At 40.7% G+C, this 24633-nt stretch overlaps 1 protein-coding gene across 1 annotated transcript in view; it reads left to right on the plus strand.

Annotated features, from left to right (window-relative positions):
* The first annotated feature begins 539 nt into the window (after positions 1-539).
* Positions 540-24633, plus strand: part of NEXMIF (neurite extension and migration factor) — a 207557-nt gene continuing 183463 nt past the window's right edge. Inside the window, exon 1 of the mRNA XM_061409683.1 lies at positions 540-1121. The gene's annotated coding sequence lies outside the window, so the exon portion shown is untranslated. The remainder of the gene's footprint in view (positions 1122-24633) is intronic.

The raw sequence follows: 24633 nt of genomic DNA on the forward strand, positions 1-24633 counted from the left end.
CTCTGTACACATAACTACCCTAAAAGGCATGGAAGAGTGATGTCCAGCTGTGTGTCTGCCAGGGAAGAACGCGCCACTGGCGCGGTGGACTGGACTGGCTGCGAGAATAAAAGTGGGGGGCGGGGTGGGGGTGGGGAAGGGGGTGCGCGCCCTTTATGACAGGTGGCCGCGCAGTGCGCGCTCCCGGGTGCCTGAGGGGAGGGAGGGACAGACGGACAAAGTGGGAGGGGGCACATGGGAAGGGACTGTAAAGAGGGTAAAGAGAGCGCGGGAGGAAAAAGGAGGGCTGTGGTAGGCAAGGGAGGTAGAGGGGGGAACGGGTCCAGCAAGAACAGCGGTGTTGGAGGAAACAATGGCAGGGGCAATAGCGATGGTGGCAGCCGAGGCAATCCCACTCTGGGCACCTTTCTGAATGGGCAGAGGCAGCTCACGGAGAAGAGGAGACCAGGCAGCGCCCGCAGAGGCTCTGAGAAAAGCGGCGAGGGAGGAGAAGGGGGAGGAGGAGGAGGTGGAGAAAGTGAGCGGGGTGGGGGGGGGGGAGGAGTGGGGAAGAGGCAGGGGGAGAACCCGGGAAGGAAAACCAGTAGCATCAGCAGCAGCAGCAGCAGCAGCCGCCGCCACAGCAGTGGCAGTAGCGACAGTAGCAGCATTTAGCAATAGCTTTAACAGCGATAGCGGCAGTAGCAGCCGCCCTCCTCTCTCCCTCCTGCGGACGGCCGCAGCCACGGTACTCAGCAGGCTCCAGCGCCGTGCGCGCAGCCCACTGGTGAGATAGCCCGGGCCGGAGCAGGCGGCGGTGCACTACAAGAGCGGACCTCAGGAGCAGCCGGCGGCCACTGAGGCGCTGAGTTTTAGGGCCATAACCAGACAGCCCTGAAACCATCCAGCACCGCCGCGGCGGCGGCGCCTGAGGGAGAGAGGCGCGTCCACCTGGCGGGCCCGGCGCATGGAGCTGAGGCAGAGGCGGCGGCGGCGGCGGCAGCAGTAGCAACAGCGGCGGCGGGGACAGCTTGAGCAGCTGCGGCGACGGCAGCAGCCCAGCCTTGACTGCGGCCGCGCTCGCCCCAGCGCCAGCTGCCTGAGTCCGCCGGCGACGCGTGTCTCCGGAGTCGGCCTGGGAGGTGAGTACAAGCGCTGCCATCCAGCCCCTGGCCTTTCTCGCCGGCTTCCCGGTTGACGCGGGGTGGCGGCGGCAGGGGGTGGAACGCGTTGTGGGAAGCCGAGCGAGAAGAGGAAGAAGGGGAAACAGAAGGAAGGACGTCTGTGTGAGAATGGCGTGCGTGTGTCTGTCTGTATATGAGGGAGTGAGGCCGCGAGGGCGAGAGATCCCGGTTAGCCCCGACAGGCACTGTAATCTAGGAAAGGCCTGTGTGCTTGCGCCGGGGGAGGGGGTGGCGGCGAGGGGGAGGGGAAGCGAGCGGGCCGGAGCCACAGCGCTCAGAGCGGGGCGGCGGGGACCAGCTGAGTGCCGCCTCCTTGCGGGCCGGCGCCGGGAAGATCCTGGCTGGGGAACGGGCAGTAACACTGCACTCTCCGGTGTCAGCGGGCAAACCCACGAGGCGGCCGCGACCAAGAGTCAGGGCCAAAGGTGAGAAGCGCCGTCGCCGACACCTTCCATGCCCGCTGGGCTGCACTGGCGACCACAGAGCGCCACTGAACACTCGCCACCGGACCAGGGCCATGGGCAGGTCTAAGTTGGGAGCCCTATAGAGCCCCACGCGGCATGTCACCTTTGCGTAATTGGCCCATTGCCCCTTCCCGCTCTCGGTGGCAGTCGAATCGACGCTTTCCTGCGTGGCTTCTGGCGTTTCACTCTGCCGCTCCCGGCAGCACACCGCCGCTCCGCTCTCTCACACCCGGTGGGGCGGGGAGGCCTCGAGCCCACACGGGGAGCCGGGCCAGGCTCTGGGAAAGTGTGGAAAACGCGCCGCTGAGTTGGCGCCGTTCTGCTGAGGAATCCAATGGTTTCAGCATGACTGCTTCTGTCTGATCCATGAGGGATCGAATAACCCGCCCAAGGTTTTCTGTCTTTTTTCTAAGAGGAAAAAAAAATGGCATCCCCATTTCTACACCAACACATTTGATTTTCTTCGAGCTTCTGTTTGCATTTTGGAGTAAGTGGATTTGGTATTTTGCTTCTGGGTTTCGGTTCCCAGCATATTGTTGAATTCTGTGCACAGCAATATACTTAGCTCTGTGGCCTTTTCCTAGCGTTCCATTTTCTACACTGTTATCTGCAAAGACATGATTTGTGTGTAGGCCTCCCAGGGCTGTTTTTAAAAAGCATCTAAAACACTTTACCCTGGGATTTGAATATCTCTTCTGTTGTTTTTGATCGTGGAGAAGAGTGTGCTGATAGTTGCTGAGATATTTTGCTTGGTGAGAGAATGTGCTCCAATGGTCTTCTCTGAACTATAGAGACCATTCGGGTTTCGAGGGATGAATCTCTCTTACATCTTTTACACATAGGTTAACATGACCAAACGTTTTACTTACAGCCATGAAATTCTCATGGCTGAGGAGAATTTATACTTATTTAAAATATATTTTTAGAAGGTAACAAAAAAGCCCTAAGTAACTGTCATTTTACATATTAACTGGGAAACCGGCTAATCAAATAAAACTGGCTGAGTGTCTGAAACTCTATCCCAGTGAAATATGTGGCTGTGAATATAATTAACCATCTGTCTAGTGAGCAATTTAAATTTGGGCTGGTACATTTTTATTACAGTGTCTAATTTCTGGAAGACTTGTACATTTTACCCAACAGTAACAACACAAACGTATTTGCTTACTAGGTCAGAGATTCACTTGTGTGATGGTGGGATTTCCCTTCCTCCCTCCCACACCTCATCTTTACTAGTCCCCACGCTTCTTGACCTGGGAGGTCAAAACAAGCCTCTTGCCTTTGCAGTTGGCATATTTACAGTAGAGGAACTCAAACTAGGCATGGCAGCTAGTGATTAAACATTTTTGTTTCTTGGAAATACCTTCTAATATTTTACCTCCCACAGAACCTAGATAAACTGAATGCATTTGAGTTGAAAAAATATAATTCTTTATGCACATGTATTCAGATGGAGAAGGGTGATTCAACAAATTTGTTTTGAAATTTGATTCCATTTACTTTCTCTTATTTTAATTACCCACCTAGCTCTCCCATTGCTGTTCCAACTGCTTTTCCACACCCCGCAGACACACATCCTCAACACACACACAATCATACTTTTTGTCCTTATAGCCAGTTTTTTAGGTTATTAATATTCAGATCTGTGATTTTAGCAGAATGTTGAGAAACTGCATTTTTTCTGGAAATCAAAAGTGTAAAATAGCATAACATGAAAAAGCATTATACATAGTTTTTAAATGTTCCCTATGATGTGATTTTAACCAGCAATTTATTACAAGGGGAAAAAGAAATAGATTTTGGGTGGAGATGAAATGGCCCTAGAAGATGAAATTTCAGAGACCTCCACCAAATAGCTGTTGTTAACATAATGTAACATAACATTACATAATTAAAATGAACCATGGATTGATTGTGCAGTGGGCTAGAGAAAGTCATTTAAAGAAAAATGCTTTTAAAACAAATATTTGGCTAAATAACAGCTCTGATAAATGGGTAACAATTATGTAAGCACATGGTAGAATCTGACATATATCAAGTCTGTTAAATAAATCAACCTGTTCAGTGAATAAATATTCGATGCATCAATGCTTTTTGAAACACACACACACACACAAGCAAACCTATTACACCCTGTTGCCAAAGTCAAACAAGTACAGCACACTGCTGCTTTCTCTCCATTTTATTCAGTCTGACTCTCTTCCCTTTTTCTTTTTTTTCACAATTGTCTGATTACCTGTAAACTACTCAGTGAACAGAGACAGCTAAAGATGTGGTGGTGTTGCCTGTGTTTAGGAGGTGAGAGAAGAGAGATGAAAAAAGTGATAAGGGCTGGGTTTTAAACATACATGCTCATGACTTTCTGACACAATCACTGGTAGAGATCCCAGTTGCACAGAAGAATTTGCTTAGGAGAGGTACCAGCCTAACCAAAGAACCATTGATTGCAGTTTCTGTGTTCCTAAGTCCAGTTCTAGTGAATACTTTGTTTTTCTCCAAACCCTTAGTAAAGGGATAAAAGGAGATTCTAATTGGCCTTTGATTCTGTTATATTATCTTTAAACTTATTTATCTGGTGGCACATATATGGTTTAGGTGTTCCTTCTTGCAGTAAGCAAAAGGAGAGAAGACCCAAAGTAGATGATAGTGAAGGGAAATGATATACTAAGGAATAGGTCATCTGGCTTTCCTACTTTTCCTATCATAAAAACTTCAGAGTTGGACGTTTTCTCTTTTTTTCCCCCATTGCCTCCTCTGAAAAGTTGCCCATCAGCTAGCTCCCTAATTGACAGTTTCTCAACCAGAAAACACCTTTTCAAACCCAATGTCATATGGTTAGACACAAAGAACTTGGTTGGGCTCTTCATGCCACTTCTCCAAGGCTGCTTGGAAACAAAACAAAGGGGACTGGACAAAACAGTATCACTCGAGGCTACCTTTAACCTCAGACCTCTTCTCTCTCCCAGAAAATTTCATTTTAGACGGAGGTGAACTTTCCTCTCTTCTCAAACAACACTGTCCTTGTGTCACAGTAGCACATTAAATGTTGGGAAATGTGGTCTGGGGTGGGGTCAACCAGGAAAGTGGAGTGTGGGAGGAAGCTGCCTTTTACTGATGGTAAGACCTTTTCTGGGCCAGCTACAGCTGAGGGTGAGGCCAGTCCCTCATTGCCTACTGTGGTTTGCAGGCCTCTGCTAAGGAATGTGTTCCTTTTGGTCTCATTTTCTGTAGATAAGCACTGTGGCTCAATGTCTTTCCCTCTCTTGTTCTCCTGTAGAAAAAGGACTGATGTCTTCAGGATCCTACTATGAACATAATTTTAATTTTTCTAAAAGGAATTTCAATAAGTCATTTCTCCATCTTCAGTAGGGTGATTTTGATATAGTTAATTATTTACAATTTTCTCAAAAACCCCAAAATCCCATTTAAAAGTTATACCTCTCTCCCTCAATAGCCTATCTTAAGTTTTATGTGGCTAGCCTAAGCAAGAAGTTGCTCCTAATGTTTAACCTGGGGAGGTTTAGAGGTTAGAGAACAAGATTATACTGTGGACATGACTACTAGAGTAGTGTTAAGCCATCCTCCATTGACAACAAGGAATAGAGATTCATTTTGTTGAGGGTAAGTTAAAGCGTTTCCTCTATGGAAGACTGGAAGTAGGGTGGCCATATGTTGTTGATTATACCTGGTTGTCCCAGCATACTTATTTTACTCTCAAGTGTCCCATTTTGGACAAAAAGTTTCTATGGTCACCCTAACTGTAGGTCACTTTTAAATCAAATATGCTTCTTGATTTAGGGAGGTGGTTATATTTGTAAAATCTGAATGAGCTTTGAAAATGTCATAATCCCTTAACTAGTTCAGTCTGTCTTTTTCCTAGCTAAGAAGTCTGTCTGGAGGATAAGAATACAAGAAATAATTCAAACTTTGGGCTTGATGGAATTAGATTATTGGGTCTAAAGATATCCCTCCAAAATGCATTTGTGAATGTACACACACACACATGCACACACAAACAGGTGTTGTCTGCTCACTGGAGAGTGGCTGTTCTTTCATGAAAGACTGGTAATAGTTTACCGGCTTAAAGCATATCAGAAGGCATTTAGGTTTAGAAAGATCATCCTGACCATAGTATGAATAGTTGCAAAACAAAAAAGGGTGGTAGCAACTGAGGTGTGAATTCTTCTTTTCTAAATATTTATTTAGCCCTCCCTGTAGCATGTAGCATCTTAGTTCCCTGACCAGGGATCGAAACCAGGGCCCTGCAGTGAAATCATGAAATTTCCTGAATTTTTCTTTTTAAAAAAATTTTTTTGAATTGGAGTATAGTTGATTTACAGTGTTGTGTTAGTTTCTTTTTAAAACATGTTTTGAGAAGTTCACAGGTACTTCTGTGTCCAGAATAGTTTGCCAAATATTGGTCTTGCCAAATATACAAATATATGAATGAAATATATATATATATATTACATATATTATGTATATTTCCATTTGTTTTTTCTGTAATGGACAAGATGACTTTTTAAACTGCCTTCCAGTCTTAAGTATCTATGATTGGTTTTCATTGATCTAGGGCCAGAGTCAAAAGAGACTATAGCCCACAGGCCAAATCTGGCTTGCTATGGAAAAAGAAATAATGTAGACAAGAAGAAAATGTGAAGCCATTTAGAGTTGCTTTTGCAAATGTTTACAAGCTTTCCCTTCATAATTGAGCATTACCTAGGCCACTGTCAAAATGAGTCCACATTTCCTGAACACATACCTATCAGCTGATATCTAGGGCTTGGGAGACTGTCCAGAACCTGGTGAGGTGGCAGGAGGATGATCCCAAAGGTGAAATCCACATGTGAATTTGAGTTGAAATGTCAATAATGATCTTTTCTCTCCTGCCTATTGCAGTAACTTAAATTTTGTGGTGCTAATGAATTCTTCCCATCGTCCTTTCCAATATTTTCCACGTCATTCTAGGCATCCATGTGATTTATTCACCCAGAGACCAGGTCTCTGCAACTTGCTTGAACAGAGACCCTCTGTCTCTTTATTTACTAAGTTACTAGAACACATTCTAAAGAAGAGTTTTACTAAGTAGGGGAGTAGAAAAAATGGGCCATTACTGTCTAGCTCAGTGGTTCCTAACCTTTTTTTTGGCATGAACCCTTTTGAAAATTTGATGAATGTCAAGGATACACTCTTCAGAATTGTGCTAATTTAAAAGTATGACACTTTCAAGTGTTTTCAGGGAGTCCAACCATACATTGTGAGTTAAAAACCTTTGCACTAGCCTTTGCCCTGTTGTTACATGAATTCCTGTTGCATGACTGTCATTGTCAAGGTAACTTGAAAGGGGAGACATGAAGACGACTTTTTCAAAAAAGCCTGTTATTAGTATACTTGTGGTTCACAGCTCTCAGCTACCGTTATAAGCATTTTTCTGATTAGCCTTCACAGGCATTTTTTTATTATGAAAAAGAGTCACTTATTACTCATTCTGCCATTACTGTTCTCACCAAAGGCAAGTCAGGGCTAGTTTCTCCAAATCTTTGACTTTTTAACTTTCAGATTTTGTTCAACACTCAACCTCTGCAAGTTCATTATTAATATATAAAATACATTACATAAAAGCTCATTCACACTTACTTGCCTTCATTGCTCTCTCTTCAGTTCTCTATCTCTATATATTTCTCTTAGCCAAAGAGAAGTTTTATCTTGACAAAAATAGGAAACTCTTGCTAGCACTGATCGTTAAGTGTGTTGATGGAGCCAGAGAAGGAGGTGGTGTCCAGATATCTTCATAAGGACCATCGGGACTCATGGGCCTTTTGCAATGTTAGCCATCCTGGAAATCTAATGTTATATATTAAAGGCAATGCTCCTTAACCTCTGCAAGCGTGCCACATATGTGCTATGCAAATGCAAGGGTAAGAATACGTGGTATTCCTATCTATGAATAAATGTTTCTTGCCTGTCCCTTTGTTTCTATTCTTAGCAGTTTGGAGTATGGCAGAGTATGAAGACTAATGGAATTCTAAATCTGAAAGGATCCATTAATGATCATTTCTAATTCAATTCAGCAAACATTTATTGAGCATCTACTACATGCTAAGCACTAGGATACTGAGGAAGAGAAAAGAATGAAACAGATTCTCCTGTCATATAAAAAGTTAGCTTTGATTCTGCTGAGGTTTTTTTTTTTTTTACCAACTTTATTAACCCCATCCTTTTTCTAATTTAATGCATTTTTTCTATGATTTCTATATTCCCCCTGTTAGAAAATAAGTATAAATGCCCTCTTTACTAACACAAGAGAAAATTCTCTGACAAATAGTTAACCTCTAGCTAATTGCCAATATCTGCTGGATCATCGAAAAAGCAAGAGAGTTCCAGAAAAACATCTATTTCTGCTTTATTGACTATGCCAAAGCCTTTGACTGTGTGGATCACAAGAAACTGTGAAACAGTCTGAAAGAGATGGGAATACCAGACCACCTGACCTGCCCCTTGAGAAACCTAAATGCAGGTCAGGAAGCAACAGTTAGAACTGGACATGGAACAACAGACTGGTTCCAAATAGGAAAAGGAGTACATCAAGGCTGTATATTGTCACCCTGCTTATTTAACTTATATGCAGAGTACATCATGAGAAATGCTGGGCTGGAAGAAGCACAAGCTGGAATCAAGATTGCTGGGAGAAATATCAATAACCTCAGATATGCAGATGACACCACCCTTATGGCAGAAAGTGAAGAGGAACTAAAAAGCCTCTTGTTGGAAGTGAAAGAGGAGAGTGAAAAAGTTGGCTTAAAGCTCAACATTCAGAAAACGAAGATCATGGCATCTGGTCCCATCACTTCATGGGAAATAGATGGGGAAACAGCAGAAACAGTGTCAGACTTTATTTTTTGAGGCTCCAAAATCACTGCAGATGGTGATTGCAGCCATGAAATTAAAAGATGCTTACTCCTTGAAAGGAAAGTTATGACCAACCTAGATAGTATATTGAAAAGCAGAAATATTAACTTTGCCAACAAAGGTCCATCTAGTCAAGGCTATGGTTTTTCCAGTGGTCATGTATGGATGTGAGAGTTGGACTGTGAAGAAGACTGAGCGCCAAAGAATTGATGCTTTTGAACTGTGTGTTGGAGAAGACTCTTGGGAGTCCCTTGGACTGCAAGAAGGTCCAACCAGTCCATGCTAAAGGAGATCAGTCCTGGGTGTTCATTGGAAGGACTGATGCTGAAGCTGAAACTCCAATACTTTGGTCACTTCACGCGAAGAGTTGACTCACTGGAAAAGACCCTGATTCTGGGAGGGATTGAGGGCAGGAGGAGAAGGGGATGACAGAGGATGAGATGACTGGATGGCATCACCGACTCGATGGACATGAGTTTGGGTGAACTCCGGGAGTTGGTGCTGGACTGGGAGGCCTGGCATGCTGTGATTCATGGGGTCACAAAGAGTCGGACACAACTGAGCAACTGACCTGAACTGAACTGAAACTGAAACAAGATTTCCAGCCTCCATGGCACAAATACTTCTATTCTTATGTTTGCATTGGCTTAGCAGGCCCCACTTAATAAGGAGTAACATGTTTCTTTTCCCTGCAATTCTGAGGCAAGATTTGTATTATTGATATCATTGGTGATGTGGAATTGCAGATTGCATTAGCCATGGTATATAGCCATGGTCAATATATATAATATATACAACTCAAGATTACAATATATATAACTCAAGATTACAGTCCTTAGTTATTAACTTCTGACTAATGAATTGAATGTACTCTGCAAAAAGCCATCTTTGAGTGGGTTAGTTTTTAACTCCTAGTTGGTGATTGTATTAGTTTTCTGTAGCTACTGTAACAAATTACCAAAAGCTCAGTGGTTTAGAACAACATAAATTTATTATCTTACAATTCTAGAGGTCACGAATCTGCAATAGGTCTCACTGGGCTAAAATTAAGGTATGAGCAGGGCTGTATTCCTTTCTGGAGGCTGTAAGGGAGACTCCATTTCCTTGTCTTCCAGCTTCTAGATTGTGCCTACATTTCTTGTTTCATGGCTTCCCTACATTCTCAAAGTCAGCAATAATGAATTGATTCCTTACATTACATCACTTCAATCTTGCTTCCATTGTCATGTCTCCTTCTCTGACAGCTCACTCTCCTGCCTCCCTCTTCTACTTTTAAAGACCTTGGTAATTACATTGAGTCTACTTGGATGAATGCTGCTGCTGCTGCTAAGTCACTTCAGTCATGTCCGACTCTGTGTGACCCCATAGACGGCAGCCCACCAGGCTCCCCCATCCCTGGGATTCTCCAGGCAAGAATACTAGAGTGGGTTGCCATTTCCTTCTCCAATGCAGGAAAGTGAAAAGTGAAAGTGAAGTCACTCAGTCGTGTGCGACTCTGTGCGACCCCCTGGACTGCAGCCTACCAGGCTCCTCCATCCGTGGGATTTTCCAGGCAAGAGTACTGGAGTGGGTTGCCATTGCCTTCTCCGACTTGGATGAATAGTACAGAATTATTTCCCCATCTCAAGGTTAGTTGATTTGCAAACTTAATTCCACCTGCAACCTTAATTCCCCTGTGCCATATAACCTGGTATATTCACAGGTTATAGTAGTGACAGTGACTTGATTTTTTTTCTTTCCATTTTGAAATAATAGATTCACAGGAAGTTTCAAGGACAGAGAGGTCCTATGTACCTTTCACCTAGTTCCACCAATAGTTAAATCTTACCTAACTATAGTTTAAGACCAAACCTTGAACTTGATGTTAGAACAACAGGTTTGTTTAGTTCTATGTCATTTTATCACGTGTAGATTTGTGTACCACTAACATCATCAATATAAAGTACTATTCCATCACCAAAAAAGATCTGTCTTGTGCTACCTATTTTTTTTTAACAGTCACATTCACCCCCTCATGCCCTCTATCCCCAAACCCTGGCAGTCACTAATATTTTTTAAAAAATGAATCTATAGTTATGCCATTTCAAAAATGATAGAGTCATGGAGTATGTGACCTTTTCAGGTTCGCTTTTTTCACTCAGTATAATGCCCTTGAGATCTAAGTTGTCTTGCATATAAATGGTACATTTGTTTATACTGTTGAGCAGTATTCCATGGTATGTATATATTGCTGTTCGTTTAACCGTTTACCTGTTAGGAACATTTTGGTTGTGTCCAGTTTTTGGCTATTGCAAAGAAAGCTGTACAGGTTGCATGTATGTGTACTCAGTCACTCAGTTGTTTCCAACTCTTTGTGACCCGATAGACTACAGCCCACCAGTCTCTCTGTCCATGGGATTCTTCATGCATAAATACTGGTAAATACTGGAGTGAGTTGCCATTTCCTTCTCCAAGGGATCTTCCTGACCCAGGGATCAAATCTGGGTCTCTTTTGTTTCCTGTATTGGCAGGTGGATTCTTTACCACTGAGCTACCTTGAAACCTGTTTGTTTAATCATTTACCTGAGGAACATTTTGGTTGTGTCCAGTTTTGGGCTATTACAAAGAAAGCTGTACAGGTTAGTGTAAAGTTTTTTGTATGAACATGTTTCCACTTCTCTGGGGAAAATGCCCAAGGGTATGATTACTAGGTCATATGGTAAGTGTATGTTTAGTTTTTTAAGAAACTGCAAAACTGTTTTCCAGAATTCCATTACCTAACTTATCACGGTCTACTAGTATCAACATTTTACCTGCTTAAATAAACCTTACCTCTCTTTAAGTCCTGTATACTCCCTCACTGATAATATTATAGTCCTAGATATTTCCTTTATATATATTTAGAACTACATCAGACAGTGTCATGATTTTTGCTTCAACTGTCAAACATAATTGTGAGAACTCAACAGGAGAAGCAGTCAATTGTATTTACTCTTACTTTTACTCTTTCTGTTGTCCTATCTTCCTTCTTGAGGCTTCAAGATTCTTTCTTTATATTTTTCTTTCTGTTTAGAGACCTTCCTTTAGTCATTCTTTTAGTGCAGGTTTGTTAGCAACACATTCTCTTGGTTTCCTTCATCTTAGATTTCTTGGTTTCCCGTGTGTTCCTGAAGGATATTTTCACTGCATATACTCTTAGCTTCCTGAATCTGTAGGTTTATGTCTTTTGCCAAGTTTGGAAAGTTTTCAGCCATTATTTATTTGAATACTTTTTCTGTCCTGCCTTCTTTATCCTGTTGTTCCAGGCCTCCTCTAATGACAGGAAAGTTAGATATTTCTTTATAGTCCCACAGAGACCCTGTTCATTATTTTTCAATTTGAGTTTCTTTGTTCAGATTGCATAATTTCTATCATTTGGTCTTCAAGTTAGCTAATTCTTTCCTTAGTCCTCTTCATTATATTTTAGAGCCCATATATTGATATTTTTTAGAATTTTAGTTATTGTATTTTTAATTTCTAAAAATTCTAATTGGTCCTTAAACATGTATCTTATATTTCTTTGCTGAGACTTTGTATTTTTCATTTGTTTTAAGAGTATTTGTAGTTTATTACTGAAGCATTTTTATCACGGCTATTTTAAAATCATCTCTAGTTAATTCTAATATCTGTCGTCTTAGCTTTGACATCTATTTATTTCCTGTTTTCATTCAGCTTGAAATATTTCTGGTTCTTGGTATGATGAGTGATTTTTAATAGAAACCTGGACGTTTTTGTATTACATTATGAGACTCAGGATCTTATTCAAACCTTCTGTTCAGCTAGCTTTTTCTGACATTGCTTCAGCAGGGGAAGGGAGTATGATGCCTTTGTTACTGCCAGGTGGAAGTGCAAGTTCAAGTTCCCCACTCAGCCTCTGTAGACACTTGGAGGGCAGGGCTTCTCATTACTTCTGGTGAGGGGTTGGAATTCAGTCACATTTCAAGTGCTTAGTAAGCATATGTGGTTAGTGGCTACCATACTGAACAATACATACATAGATGGCTGGCATAGGAAGACCAGAGGTGAGGAAGGAAGGTTGGTTCTATAACAACTGAGGTTTGATGTGGTGTGAGGTTTGGTGTGAGATACTGTGGCATAGGTAGACTACAACAAGGACCTCGTTATTGGATTTGAGGTCTGTGGCTGGGGTTTGTTTCCAAAGCCTGTGGTGCTATGAATACTACAAAGATATGTGTACAAGGAACTCAACTGGACATTATCAATATAGTAGAGTTGATAGATGGTGAAACAGTGGAAACAGTGGCTGACTTTATTTTGGGGGGCTCCAAAATCACTGCAGATGGTGATTGCAGCCATGAAATTAAAAGATGCTTACTCCTTGGAAGGAAAGTTATGAACAACCTAGACAGCATATTGAAAAGCAGAGACATTACTGTGTCAACAAAGGTCCGTCTAGTCAAGGCTATGGTTTTTCCAGTGGTCATGTATGGATGTGAGAGTTGGACTATAAAGAAAGCTGAGCGCCGAAGACTTGATGCTTTTGAACTGTGGTGTTGGAAAAGACTCTTGAGAGTCCCTTGGGCTGCAAGGAGATACGACCAGTCCATGCTAAAGGAGATCAGTCCTGGGTGTTCATTGGTAGGACTGATTTTGAAGCTGAAACTCTGATACTTTGGCCACCTTATGCAAAGAACTGACTCATTTGAAAAGACCCTGATGCTGGGAAGATTGAGGGCGGGAGGAGAAGGGGACGACAGAGGATGAGATAGTTGGATGGCATCACCGACTCAATGTACATGAGTTTGGGTAAACTCTGGGAGTTGGTGATGGACAGGGAGGCCTGGCGTGCTGTGGTTCATGGGGTCTCAAAGAGTCGGACATGACTGAGCGACTGAACTGAACTGAACTGAGAGTTAATAGAAACTATACCAAGTATTAAATATGTTTCTTCCTCTCAATCTTTGTAAGAGAGGTGGAGTAGCATGTTGCAGATTCCTGTCACACTTCATTTTGTTAAAGGGAAATTCTCTCCTATTGGGGAGAAGTTTGTTTATTCAAAGCAACAAACTTCACTCTATGGCTGAAGTAACTGTTGATTGAGGAAATATTATCAGAAAAGAGTAGGTTATGAAAAGGGCATTCTGTTGATTTGTAGAATCTAGGGTTTATTTGGCATCTTGGTGGCCCCTGTTATGTCATTTATCTCCAACATGCTTAGCCAGTTTGCGTTGGGGCGACATTTGTGACAGAGCTCTGTCCTTAACAGAGCTGGGTTGACTTGTTGGCACTTTTTTGTCCAAGGCCCAGAGAGTCAGTAGACCCTGTTACACAGCTTCTTTGCACACTGTTGCCTTCTCAAATCTCTCTTTGCTTAGATTTGTAGGAGTTTCCTTAACGTGGAGTCAGTGTTCTCAATTTCCTCTTGGGGTAGTTCAGTAACATTTTCCCTTCTTGGATCTCTATATTTGTGAGTACATCTTCAGGTGTTTGCGTAGGGCTGCCTATGTACTTTACATCTCAGTAAGAGAAGAGGTGCACCCATTGTCTATTTAATGTATGTCATATGTAGAGTCTATAAGTCACATTGCATTTTCCCATAACAAATCCTATATGTGTAAAGTTGTGGCCTTGGTATGTTAAGATGTTTCATAAATGACATAGTCAAATTCATTTGGCTAAATAAGTAAAAGAAAAGGGAGTTATTCAGTGCTACAGTGAGTTTTTTCAGATTTATGTGGTTTGACTTAAAGCTAAACAAAAAGACAGTCATCTGAGGAAGAAACAGTTTGAAAGTTACACTGTGAAAACAGAGAGGTAGGCATACTTGATAACACAAGATCAAGGTGTAGGTTGTAAATCCAGGACCATGGCTCACCTAGATCCTTCCATATGTGCATTTGTGGGGAAGAGGTGAGTATTCCCGGTCTGTTACTCAGACATATGGAAATAATACAGTAGGAGCAACCAGAATCCAAATTTATCATGTTGTCTCTCAAGGAGGCTGCAAATACACCAGTTAATTTTGAAGACAGCGGTCACTGGTTAAGCAGAGGGGCCAGGATCAGGATATTGCTATATAAATCTGGGAAGAGAACCTAGAGTTAGCCTTCCTTGTCATTTATCTCACCCTTTCCTATAAGCCACTGTTTTTTTGCTCTATTTCAATAATGCTTTGGTTGCTACATGTACATATATTTAGCACTTGAATAAATGGAAAAGCCCATTTGTTTATTGTCCAGATAAGTTGGTAATGTCATGATATTGCTGACCCTGATAACTCATGATTCATAAGGGACAAGCCACTTTTAGCCAACTACTGAAAGATGCTGAAAAGCAGGTAGGTGGACTAATCTCTCCTTTTTGATTCTCACCTCTGCCATTCGACCCTCAGATATGACTTTTATATGTTCCAGTACTGAGCACCGTTGGTTAATAGAGGCCTAAAGTGGATTCAGCTAATGCCAGGAATGGGGTTCTTTTATTTTCTGAAAAATCAGCTTATTATACTTAAGAATCCAGAGTTCTGAGTCACACAGCCAGGCCATGTACTAGAGAGGAACACTCTCAAATTACTCTTTTAAATGAAGAGCCACTTTGGCATAGTATGCACTGAAAGAAAAAGTGTGATCCTAGGTATGCTTTTTATTTTTCCCTCTGTCCTTTTGGTTTTCTTCAGCCTTTCTCTGATTTGCATGGCTCTGTTCTGACTCCCAAGATCCATCTAAAGGCCCTTTATAATGAGCGTCTCCCTTCTCCATGTGTCCTACTTATGGCATGGAAATGCTGGATGTCACACAATGTAAGGCAGTATTGGCTACAGTGAGTTCAGAGGAGGACTCTGGGGCTACCAGTTGTTTCCAGACTGTCAGATAGAAGGAATGCTCAAGCAGCTGGGATAGTTTGAGGTGGTAGAAGCAGCAGTGGATAATAGGGCAGAGAGCTGTTGTTTGTGCTTATTGCTGAGATGGCCAGCTGAGAGAGACAGCTGTGTGTTCAGTGGTCCTGAGGAAGTTAAAACTAAGATTGGTGTGTCTTCATTCAGGAGATAGTTATGTTAAGGGACCAAAGGCACTAAGGCTGCCAAAAATAACACCTTAGAATTCTGTAGCCCCTCTCTTCTCGAGGATTAGAAGGGCTCCTATGTTTTATTTCATGTGACCTCACAAACAACCTTATGGAGTTAAGAAAAGTAAATATTGAAGACCACATAGGACAAGTTGCTTCCCTTTCCTGGGCCTGAGTTTTCAAACTGTGAAATGAGGGCTTGGTCTAGAGCTAATCTCTAAGATCTTTTCCCACAGCAACAATTTCCATGATGGTAACATTTTCCAGATGGGGGAATTGAGTCTCTGGCACTTTAAAGTGAATTTCACAAAGCCATACTGTAAATCAGGGACAGAGTGATTACTATAGACCAAGCCCTAATCCCTTCCCTTAGATTGCCCTGTCAGTGGTCTCTGAATTGTGAGGTAAGAGGGACTATCACTTCTGAACACATGAAGCCTGTGTTCATCCATTCCATTTAACTCTTCCTCGCCTTCATAGCCTACCCTCTTCACTTATCAGCAGGGCCTTCAACCTTCCACTTGATGTTGCCCATGATCCATATCTCCTTTGGCTATAGCTGCTTTCCTGGCATATTGTGTGGCTGGATACAAGGTCACTGCTACCCTTAGAGAGTTAAGTCTGGAACCAGCACTTCAGTTACATCAACTAAGAGCTATGGCTCCTACGTGTAGTGGAAGGTCAGGATAGGAAGAGCCATTCAAAAATATCATATTGTGAGGTGCCCATGGAAAGCAAGGAGGGCTAGGGGGAAAGAGCTGACAAAGGGGCCATGGGAGAAATCAAGAGACAGTGAATTGATAAAAGCAAATGGATCAAATTGTCAATCAGTATGCAGCAAAGAACCAAGATGACTGAAATTTCTTCAGAGTTGTAGGATAAAATGGCATTTCTGACTATGAGGGGGATTTAGCTTGGGGAAGGACAATAGAGGAAAAAGGAAAAGCTTTTATCTTCAGCAGGTTCAACTTTTACAGTAAGACATTTAGTTTAAAAAATATTGTGAGCTGAGTACTGTGAGGGAATAAATTTAGAACGTCATATTCCCCATATGATTTCTGGAAATCAGTAGGAGTTTGGCTCAAGAAAGGATGGCAGAAGGTGATTTGTGGTGTTGTAGCAGCCGCCTTGGAAGGCAAGATGGAAATTTTGTCCCTGAAAGGCTAGGTAATTGGAGGAGACTCACTGGAAGTTTCTGTCTGCAGAAAATCAATGAGACAGAGTGGGGTTTTAAATACGTATGGTAAGGGGTGGGGGATGGAACACCCAAAAGCCCCCATCTTGCAATAGGTCCATTTGTTAAATCTTTGGCTTATGGAGTTTGTTGGTTACTTTTGGGCCAAAAGTTCCTCAGGCTCCCAGGGCTTCTCTGTATCTCATTCTGGTGACCCCTTCTTTCATTTTTCTTTGTCCCATTACTTTTTTCTCTTTTTCATTTCCCTAGTTTTGAGATTAAATTAATTTACCATATATCAAAATAATCTATGAACATTTAACAGATTTTGAAAAATATGGAAAAGAAATAATCAACCTTTTGCTTTTAAAAATGGCATGTTTTATTTTGAGTGATTAGAAAAATACTGAAAAACATTGAGAATCAATAATATAACAAACACACCTGGATCTTGACTCAGAATTGACAAACTTAACATTTTTTTTTATTGTGGTAAGAACACTTAACATGTCTACCCACTTAACAAATCTTTAAGTGTACAGTATTGTTAACTCTAAGCACTATGTTGTATAGCTGATCTCCAAACCTTATTCATGTTGCACAACAACTGTTAGCATTTTCAACACAAGGTTTGCTTTAGATCTTTTCCCAGTGGGAGAAATAACACATTATAGACAAGTCAAATTCAATCCCCTATTCCTCTCCATTCATTCCCAGAGGCAAAGATTAATTTGGTATGTATTCTTCCATATAATTTATATATCCATATGGGCTTCCCTGGTGGCTCAGATGATAAAGAATCTACCTGCAATGCAAGAGACCCAGGTTCGATCTGTGAGTTGGGAAGATCACCTGGGAGAAGGGAATGGCTACCTACTCCAGTATTCTTGACTGGAGAATTCCATGGATAGGGGAGCCTGGTGGGCTACAGTCTATGGGGTGACAAGGAGTCAGACATGACTGAGGGACTAAAGAGAGAGAGTGAGAAGCAATATATAGAATTGTCCTGTGTGTCTTTCTTAATTTACATAAATAATAATATCCTAGTGTATGTGTTATTCTGCAGCTAGCTTTCTTTTCCTTCACTCAACATCTTGTTTAGGGATGTATTCCATTTTCTTTTTTACATTTCTTTTTCCCATTCTAACTGTATTGTAGAGTCAATTACATGTACCTTACTTTTTCATGATATTTTTCATTATAAAGTGATACCTAACTACATTACAGGAAAATTGGAGAATCCAACTAATTGATAGCTCTTAGGACCAGAGAACAATTTGCAAAGGCTTTAGGCAGCTCAGCCAGCTCAGTGATTTTGGCTATAAAACACTGAAGAGCAAAATTGGAAGGGTCTGTAGGGATACTGCCTTGTCAGTCACCTACCTCATGTTTTGAAGGAGTAATAGAAGCCCAGAGAAGGAAAATTGCTTAACAAGGCTACATGTCCATTTAATTTATTTGAGACCCCTGACTCCATATCCTGTACATGAAACCTTTCCATGGTGAAAAAAAAGAAAAAAGAAACCTAAAACTGAAATCATTTGTTATAAAAATTCCATTTTAATAAGGTGTGGGAAATATGGAAGAGTGTAAAAATGAAGAAATCAAGGACTGCTTAATTTAATATTTTTATCTTCTGAACTTTTTTTCCTGTGTGTTTTTAATGTTTCTGTGGTTGTACCTTGCTTTTTTCCCCACTTAACATTATAATGTCATAATGCACAGTTTTCAAAAGACAGATTTGTACATTGAAATCTTGCCAATGAATAATTTTTAAGGCACACTTTTGCTATATAACCATTAAAATATCGATAGCATAGGGAAGGACTTATGCAGAGAAGAAACAAGGACCATGCTATATTCCCCAGCAAGATGGTTCCTGTCCTTTGACTAGATCTTGTTCTTCTACACAACAACAACAACAAAATCTAGGTTGACATTTTCAGGGCTCCTGCTCCTGAATTATTCATACATAACAGTTAGAATGTGGTCAGAAATTTGGAGTGTGACCAAGAGATACCCTGACACACCCCTCCACCTCCAAGGGTAGGCAGTGCCCCTCAGGCCCATGAGGAGTGAATTCTCAGGCTTCCAGGCTCAGAAGAAGCCACCCCAAGGAAGAGATAGTGATTGTTTTCCCTGTTCTATGAGGGTGAGATCAGGTGTTCAATTTTTCCAAGCTGCAGAACATACAGGACAATAGTGTTTAAAACTTCCTCAGCATTTATGTGAGAGGGGGCTCCATCCCTGACTAAGCCACATCACTTCTACACACATGCACATACATGATTGGAATTGTTGAGTACAATTTTGGTTGCACTCATTGTTGTATATGCAAAACTACGTTCAACTATCAAGACCTGCAGGAAGAGAGGTGATGGTTTGTCACTCTAGACAGTTCAGTGTGTTTGAACCAATGAAGCACCGAAAGATTAAGCTACTCACTCAAGGTTACACAGCAAAAAAAAAAAAAAAATCAGAATGCTGAAATTACAAAATAAAATAAAGTTAAATGGAAGCACAGTTATTCCTGGTCGTCTTGGGTCTTAGAAAGTCAGACCTTAGCTCACTGAAGCTCACCATGCTTCTGCTTTAATCAGTTTAGTTCATTGCTAACTTGCCCTTGCTGCCTGTGATTTTCTTTAGGTGGGCCAAATGTCAATTCACAGTAGTTGTTCAGAAGCACTTGACAGGTTCAATTTTTCAGTTCCAGGCTCTATTCTTTCACACAGGGCTGGAAAGACAGGAGTCACGCTAGTGGCTAACTGCATTTCTGCCTCAAGCTCACGCAGGGCTGGTGTGTGTATGTGTGTGTGTGTGTAAGTGTCTGTGTGTGTTCATGAGTGAGTGTATGCTTGCAAATTAGTGAGGACTGCAGGATTAAAAATGTTCAAGATTTTAAATTGAAATAATTAAGCAAATTCCTCTAAAAAGAGCCCTTTCCCCTGCCAAAAGATTTTCTTTTTAAAGATACTTATTTCTGCAGTTGATTGAGGTTTAGAAATAGGCAGGACGAGACTCAGCAAATGTGTATTTTGCTAGGACATAGGGTGCTCTTGTTTCCAGGTTATAGAAGCCAGGGTTGGACCACGTCCCAGCTGTGTTTACCCCCAGATTCAAGTTTCAATTCAAGGGAGCTTCTTTCCACACCTCTCTCCCCTCCCCCCAGCAAAAGCTGCAGAGCTAAAGCTGCCTTTATAACAAGGAGTGGCTTTAGGCACTGAGGAGCTTTTCTCCTTCAAACTGGGCAGACAACTTCTCTGTGGGAGTCTGAACCTGCTACACCTATCAAAGGCTTTGGGAAATGTGAAGTGGCACTTACAGCATCTAAACTGCAGTGAACTTGCCTGTATGCTGGCCAGCTTGGCTATGGGAAATCTTGCCTTTTATTGCCTATGTAAAGCCCCCCCACTTAACCAATCAGGTCTGAATGTGTGGGTGTAGGGGACATAGGAGGATGTTTCTGCAAAGAAACATCACAGCTGTCCTCAGACCCAAAGAGGGTGGCAGACCAAGAAGTCCGTTATTAGTCTGTTTCCAGTGTCTCAGTTAGGGGAAGACTGTAGTCTTCACTAGGAAAGATAAGAGAGGCAAGTAGATATGGGACCTGGAAGAGTTGCAAGGGACCTCAGCCACAGATCAGTACTTCCCAATGTTTTCAAGCCCTCCCAAACCCTTTTCTAATCATTTTTCATAAGGCCTAGTGCTTCGAAGAGGTTGTTATTTCTTCTGAAAATGTTACATTTATTAAATAATAGTTCTCTGTGTTCATATACAACACATATGTGTATGTCAGAGCTTCTAATCAGCATAAATAAGCAATATTATTGTGCTTGGTTGCTGTAATTCCAGGGAAAAGCAAAGAAATTTGGCGTTTAGATAACTGGGGCAGCTGTATGACAGTTAAGTACTCTGTTTTCTTTAAAGGTTTGAAATATTAAAAATGACTTGAGGATCCCGATGATTACCGTTGTGGTCTGTTAAGACCAGGGACCTCAGGTTGGGAACCACTGATCTAGTTAATTACTACCTTCCTATTTTTGAGTTAGCAAGTAAGGCTTTGGCCAAATAGAAAGTTAATCTTTGACCTGAAATTAAACTCACCCAATTGGGGATAGGTTTGTATCTGTATACTTGGCTTCCCTTATGAGTCTTCTGGCCTGTAACTTTGAATCATTTATGATTAAATATTTTAAATGTCATGAAGGGGACTTTTGGTCAAAATCTGTATTAGTCAGGATTCTCCAGAGAGAAAGAATCAATAGTGTGTGTGTGTGTGTGTACATACAAAATAAGTAATTGGCTCATGTGATTATAGAGACTGAGAAGTCCTAAAAAATTCTGTCTGCAAACTGGAGACCCGGTAAAGCCAACAGTGTACTTCCAGTCTGAATTCAAAGGCCTAAGAACCAAGAAAGCCAACTGTGTAAGTTCCAGTCCTAGGACTTGAGAAGACTAATATCCAAACTCAACAGTTAGGCAGAGAGAGGCCGTAATATACATTAAAGGCACTTATGGTGGTTTGGAACTGCCTTGATATTTGAGACAGGCCCTTAACTTCTGGGAGGGGTATTAAAGGGGCTTTCTCATTCCATTTATTTGAAGTTCAAAGTCATTCATAGATATTATATACTTAAAGAATACCTACTAAGTATAGGATACTGTAGCTGGGACAAGGGAGGTGGTAGGAGTAATAATGGAGTGGTAGGTGAGTAAAATATCCCCACATTTTAGGGAAATTGTGTTTTACTAGGGGAGAGCTATGTGTACAGGACTATTTCTAAGACTGGGTATAAGATAGTTGAGCTCTGGGGATTATAAATTGCATATGCAATACTTTCTTCAGCAGGATTCCCTGGGACTGAAAGGTGTATAGTGGAATCAGGTAAACCAACAATTGCATAATTTCTAACTGCCTGCTAACAGAAGACAAGTATAAGTTGTGCCTCACTGGTGCTTTGTGCAGCAAATCACAACATTTAGAAGCACTACCACCCTGGACATTTGTATGTTTACTCATTAAACCTTACATTGACATCTTGGCCACAATTTTTTTTTGCCTCTTGGAAATAACTAGGAAGTCATCTAATTAATTTTTACTTGCTACATAAATTATTTTTTCTAGATTACCTTGCCTAGATGTATCTACAGGCAGGTAACTGCTCCCAAAGGCAGTCCATTCCAGATGCTCATTCTTTTTATTTTATTATTTTTAATTGTGGCAAAATACACATTACAAAAATGTGCCATCTTAACCATTTTAAAGTATACAGTTCTGTGGAGTTAAGTACATTCACATATACAACCATCACCACCATCCATCTCTAGACCTCTTTTCATCTTGTAAACTAAAACTCTGTATCCATTGAACAATAGCTCTCCATTTCTACCCTCTCCCCAGACCCTGGCAATCACCATTATACTTTTTGTCTCTATGAATTAGACTCTTCAAGGTTTCTCACGGAAGTGGAGTACTGTAGTATTCATTTGTCCTTTTGTAACTGGCTTATTTCACTTAGCATGAAGTCCTCGAGATTCATCCATGTTGTACCATGTGTCAGAATTTACTTCCTTTTAAATGTTGAATAATATTCCATTGTATGTTTATATCACATTTTGTTTATCCATTCATCTGTCAATGGACATTTGACTTGCTTCACTTTTTGGCTATTTTGAATAATGTTGCTGTGAATAAATACTGCTTTCAATTTTCTTCAGTATGTACCCAGAAATGAACTTGCTAGATTATATGGTAATTCTATTTTTATTTTTTTAAGAATTGCAATACTGTTTTCCATAGCAGCTGAATCATTTTACATTCCCACAAACAGTAAGAGTTCCAAATTTTCTATATCTTTGTCAACATTTATTATTCTCAATTTTTTTAATAATAGCCATCCTAATGTTTGTGAGGTGGTATCTTGTGGTTTTAATGAGCATTTTTCTGATGATTAGTTACATTGAACATCTTTTCATGGGCTTATTGGCTAAATTATAAGGGTTCTTAATTTATTCTGGATATGAATACTTCTTCAGATTATATGATTAGCAAATATTTTTGCCCATTCCATGAATCTTGTTTTTACTTTGTTGGTAGTTTCCTTTGATTCACAAAAGTTTTTAATATAGTCTAAGTTATTTTTTTTCTTTTCTTGCCTGCTTTTGATATCATATCCAAGAAATCATTGCCCAGTCAAACATTATGACACTTTCCTCCTATGTTTTCTTCTAAGTATTTTATAGTTTTAGCTCTTACAATGATCCATTTTGAGTTAATTTTTGTATATGATATAAGATAAGGGTGCAACTTCCTTTCTATGTGGATATCCAGTTTTCCCAACACAATCTATTGTAAAGACTTCCGTTTTCCCATTGAATGGTCTTGGCACCCTTCTTGAAAATCTTTTAACCATATAGTGAAAGCTAATTTCTGGGTTCTCTGTTCTATTCCATTGGTTTATATGTCTGTCCTCATCCCAGTACCATGTTTTTTTTTTTTTTTTTTTTAATTACTGTAGCTTCGTAGTAAGTTTTGAAACCAGTAAGTGTGATGCTGCCAGCTTTGTTATTCTTTTCGAGATTGTTTTGGCTATTTGAAATTCCACATGAATTCTAGGATGAATTTTTCTGTTTCTGCAAAAAATGTTATTGGGTTTTTAAAAAATATAAATTGAATCTATAGATTGCTTTGAGTGGTTTTGATATGTTGACAATATTAAGTCTTATAATCCTTGAACATGAATGTCTTTCTGTTTATTAGTGTCTTTAGTTTCCTTCAGCAACATTTTGTTCTTTTCGGTGTGCAAGTTTTTCACCTCCTTGGTTAAGTTTATTCATAAATATTTTATTCTTCTTGATGCTAGTATAAATGGGATAATTTTCTTAATTTGTTTTTTGGCTTGTTCATTTTTAGTATATAGAAGTGCAAGTTTTGCATGTTGGTTTTGTGTCTTGAAACTTTGCTGAATTTGTTTATTAGTTCTAGCCGGTTTTTTGTGGAATCTTTAGGTTTTTCTTCAGGACTTTCCTGGTGGCTCAGATGGTAAAGTATCTGCCTATAATGCAGGAGACCCAGGTTCAATCCTTGGGTCGGGAAGATCTCCTGGAGAAGGAAATGGCAACCCACTCCAGTATTCTTGCCTGGAAAATCCCATGGACAGAGAAGCCTGGTAGGCTACAGTCCATGGGGTCGCAAGAGTCAGACATGACTTCATTTTCACTTTCACTTTAGGTTTTTCTATATATATAATCACATCATCTGTGTATGGAGATAAATTTATTTCTTCCTTTCCAATTTGGATGCCTTTTATTTTTTTCAGAAAGCCTGTTCTTAAATTGAACTGAAATATGTTTTCTTGTAGCTTTCCCTGTTTTTCTTTACAACAGTTTTAGAGCTACAGAATAATTGTGAAGAGAGTAGAGAGTTCCCATATAGTGAACACCCAGTTTCACCTGTTATTAATATCTTCCATGACTATGGCACATTTGTCATAATTAACAAACCAATGTTACTACATTATCATTAACAAAAGTCTATATTTGTATTTTCTTAGTATCCTCATATCCTTTTTTTGTTCCAGTATCCCATTCAGGATACCACATTACATTTAGTCATCATGTCTCCTTTGTTCCTCTTGACTGTGACAACTTCTCACACTTTTCCTTAACAGTTTTTTAAAAATTATTTATTTATTTTTAGTTGGAGGATAATTACAATACTGTGATGGTTTTTGCCATGCATCAATATGAATCTGCCATAGGTATACATTGTCCCCTCCATCCTGAACCCCCCTCACACCTCCCTCCTCACCCCTTTTGGACTCAGTAGGAGAAGAAAAGCATGGGATTATTTGAGAGAATAGCATTGAAACATATACAT

The sequence above is a fragment of the Bos javanicus genome, chromosome X, assembly GCF_032452875.1.
Source record: "Bos javanicus breed banteng chromosome X, ARS-OSU_banteng_1.0, whole genome shotgun sequence".
NCBI lineage: Eukaryota > Metazoa > Chordata > Mammalia > Artiodactyla > Bovidae > Bos > Bos javanicus.